A 3809-nucleotide genomic window follows, 5' to 3' on the forward strand; every position below is an offset into this window, starting at 1 on the left:
GACAGGCACATTTCAGTTTGCTGAGCAAAGGGGTGCAGGCTGCTTTTGGGGAATGGCAGTTACCATGACCCCCACAGAGTCTGCCCACTAGCCCTTGAATTTCCCTTTTGTCCTGGTTTTGTATAGTCACCGGTGTTAGTGGTGTGTTGGGATGTGACGTCATAAGTAAACTAGAAGAAGATACATAACTGTAGCATCAGCAGTGAGGAGGCAGAGACAAAGAACCAGGAGTTGAAGGCTAGCTTGGCCTGTTACATAGTACATTAGGGACTACCTCAGACTACCTGAGACTGTGTCAAACAAACAAACAACAACAACAACAAAAAACCTCCACCAACACAAAGAGCTATAGGCCAGGTGGGAAAGGGCTAAACCAGGAAGCTAGGTTCAGACTAAATTAGATTCAGTCTCCAGCAGCATATAAAACCTGATGTGCGCTAGGCTTGGTGGCCCATGCCTTTAATCCCAGCACTAGGGAGGCAGAGGCAGGTGGATCTCTGTGAGTTCGAGGCCATCCTGGTCTACAAAGCGAGTCCAGGACAGCCAGGGCTACACAGAGAAACCCTGTCTAAAAACAAACAAAAAAACACATGTGCTGGCACAGGTTTCAAACAAGGGCCAGGGAGATGGTTCAGTGGGTAAAAGTGCTTCCCACACAAATGTAAAGACCTGAGTTTGAGGACACAGGATCTTCTTAAAAGTCATGCAAGTGGTGGTGGTGGAGGCAGCAGTGACAGTGGTGGTCACCTTTAATCCCAGCACTCCGGAGACAGAGGCAGGCAGATCTCTGAGTTTGCTGGCCTGGTCTACAGAGTGAGTTCTAGGACAGCCTGAGATACACAGAAAAACCCTGTCTTGAAAAATAAACACACGACAACAAAGCCAAGTACTTAGCTAGCTTGAACATCTGTCCCTGCTCCCAAGAGAAGAAAGGAGGTGCTGCTCTTGGGCCAGTTAGCCTGGCCTAGGTAGCAGAAAATAAGCAAAGAGTTTGTCTCAAATAAGATAAAAGACATAAACTGGTGTTTTCCTCTAACCTCCATACACACGCCCACTTTCACACACAGGAATGTGTATACACATTGACATAATAAATAAAGAAGCATATGCTGGGGGGGGGGCAGCAGTGGCGGCGCACACCTTTAATCCCAGCACTCAGAAGACAGAGGCAGTTGGAGCGCTGTGAGTTCGAGGCCAACCTGGTCTACAAAGTGAGTCTAGGATAGCCAAGGCTACACAGAGAAACCCTGTCTAAAAAACAAACAAACAAACAAACAAAAAGAGAAGCACATAAGTAAACATTTACAATACTTCAAATTTATTAGTACATCTGAATTTGAAATACGCACAGTTTGAATCCAGCAATCCCAGTGCAGTGATATTTGCCTATGGAGTCTAAAGTTCCCAAAGGTATATACGGATGTGTATTAGAACTTCTTTGACACTAAAAAAAAAAACAGAAAAGCCCACTAGGGGCTATCAATAAGGGCTGGTTAAGAGAATTTTAAACTACCTAGATATAGCAAGTAGTTTTGGAGCATCAGGCAAGCCCAGGATATAGTATCTAGAGTAAGTAGAGGAAAACTCAAGAGGCAAAAAGACATTCTCTAGGGACCTTCGGTGGCATTATTATGCACTTTTAGGCAAAGGGGACAGAGACTGTAAAGACCCACATCGACTCCTAAACAGCAGCTCCATGTCAAAAGAACAGTCCAGCTCTTAAGGGAGAAAGGGTTGGTACAAGGGTAGAGCCGTCAAGGAAAGCGCATCAAAGGATACACAGGAGGGAAATGACCATGAGAAGGGTTAGAGCGCACATGTGCTACCAGAAGGTACAGGCCTGGGGGGACGTGTCTGTGGAAAGAAATGAACAAATCAAGTTTAAAAAAAAAATGCATTTGGCATGAAGGCGCTCAAGACTGGCTGGAGCCATCCAGTTAAGGAGGCCACGGCGATAGTGTATGTGCCATAGAGACAAGAGCTAGGATTAGATGCACGGCTATGGGGGGTGGGGGGCGGGGGTGGGGGTGGGGGATGAAAAGGAATGACCTGGCAAGAATTTGCAACTGATTAGATTAGGCAGGGCGAGGTGAACAGACTAGAAGAAAGAATCTGGGATTCGTCCAAGTTTTTAGGCAGTTGAAAGGAACTCGGAGAACTGGGGGTGAAGAGGGAGCTAGATGAGGAAGTCCTCCACCGGGGAATCTGATCTAGGATTTGAGCTTAGAAATCAGAGAAAGTTGGCAGAGAAAACGGTACAGCCCCACTGGAAAGGTCAGGACTTGGAATGCCTACCTGCTTGGAAGTTTGTAGATGGCTGGAGCTCCAGGGTTGAGTCTTTAGGAGGAAGTGGGAAAGCGGACCGGAATTAAGCAGCTCGTCTATAATCCTCTTTTTGGCCTGTACCTCTTCGGTAATTCGATACAATTTTGTTTATTTCTTTATGACCTCCACTTCCAGTGTGGTGCGTAGGAAGGAGTCGCTAGCGTGGAAACCAACTTCGAATGAACCTTTGTCCACAGCCGTTGTGTGACGCTCGTGAATCAACTCTGTGTAAGGCAAGATGAACTGGTTTCAATATTTTAATAGTCCTTGTTTTCTCAAGGAGATCAAGGATTATATAAACGGAAAGTCTAAATAAAGAGAACGCACGTGTCCTCCTCCCCCTCCCAATCAAACTTGTGAGGGTTCTTTCTTTCTTTCTTTCTTTCTTTCTTTCTTTCTTTCTTTCTTTCTTTCTCTTTTCTTTCTTTGTTTCTTTTTTTTCTTTTTTTGGCTCCAGTGCAACCAACTAGTTAAATAATGTATCTAGTTATTATAAATAGGTAACCTAATCCACATTTCCCAAGCTTTATCATCTAAACAGTCTTTCAGAAGCTAAGTATGCCGATCTTTAAAAATTCCCAGTGCTGGACCAAACTGGAATCTCTCATTACCATAACCACTTCTCTTCCAGTTAATTATTGTACCAACACCTCGGGCCAAAACAGTCACTTTGACTCAATAATAAGCAACACCAAACAGGTTGTTGGCTCTACCTCAGTCACAGGAGACCCTACTGATCAGACTCTGAGTACTGAGAAGACAGACAACACCGAGGGACCCCCCTGCCTTGGGTGAGAAATGGGGTTCAATGGTCAAGTCCTTGCCTAGCACATATTGCACTCTAGGTTTGAGCCCTCACCTCTGTCAAAAGCTGAAACCCACCCATCTTATTAAAAAAAAGTTGCTGGACATCAGGAGCGCCTGTAAGACTGTCTGAAGATCCATTTGTATACCCTAGGGTAACCATAAGGCAGTCTTCTATTTTCATTTAACCATGTTTAATTTGCAGCATTTTCCCCGTTCCAACTTTATGCTGTATGGAAAAGTAGCTCCTTTTAAAAATGGGATTGTGAGACGGCCATGGTAGTGCATGCCTATAATGCCAGCACTTGGGAGGCAGAAGCAGGCTGATCTCTGTGAGTTCGAGGCCAGCCTGGTCTATAAAATGAGTCCAGAACAGCCAGGGCTGTTACACAGAGAAACCCTGTCTCAAAAAACAAAACAAAACAAAACAAAACAAAACACCAAATAAATGGGCTGGAGAGATGGCTCAGCAGCTAACAGCACTGGCTGTTCTTCAAGAGGTCCTGAGTTCAATTCCCAGCAACCACATGGTGGCTCATAGCCATCTGTAATAAGATCTGGTGCCCTCTTCTGGTGTGCATGAAGACACTGTACTCATAGACATAAAATAAATAAATAAATCTTTAAAAAAAAAAAGAAAGAAAGAAAGAAAGAAAGAAAGAAAGAAAGAAAAATATAAA

General features: G+C 44.4%; 1 long non-coding RNA gene across 1 annotated transcript; it reads right to left on the reverse strand.

Annotated features, from left to right (window-relative positions):
• Positions 1–1376: 1376 nt before the first annotated feature.
• LOC311584820 lies at positions 1377–2871 on the reverse strand. The gene is made up of 3 exons (XR_014775011.1): positions 2653–2871; positions 2296–2549; positions 1377–1854 (listed from the first exon to the last, which is right to left on the reverse strand). It is a non-coding gene; the product is annotated as an uncharacterized lncRNA (long non-coding RNA).
• Between the last annotated feature and the right edge of the window lie 938 nt (positions 2872–3809).

The sequence above is a fragment of the Acomys minous genome, assembly GCF_964271855.1.
Source record: "Acomys minous genome assembly, chromosome: 15".
Classification (NCBI taxonomy): domain Eukaryota; kingdom Metazoa; phylum Chordata; class Mammalia; order Rodentia; family Muridae; genus Acomys; species Acomys minous.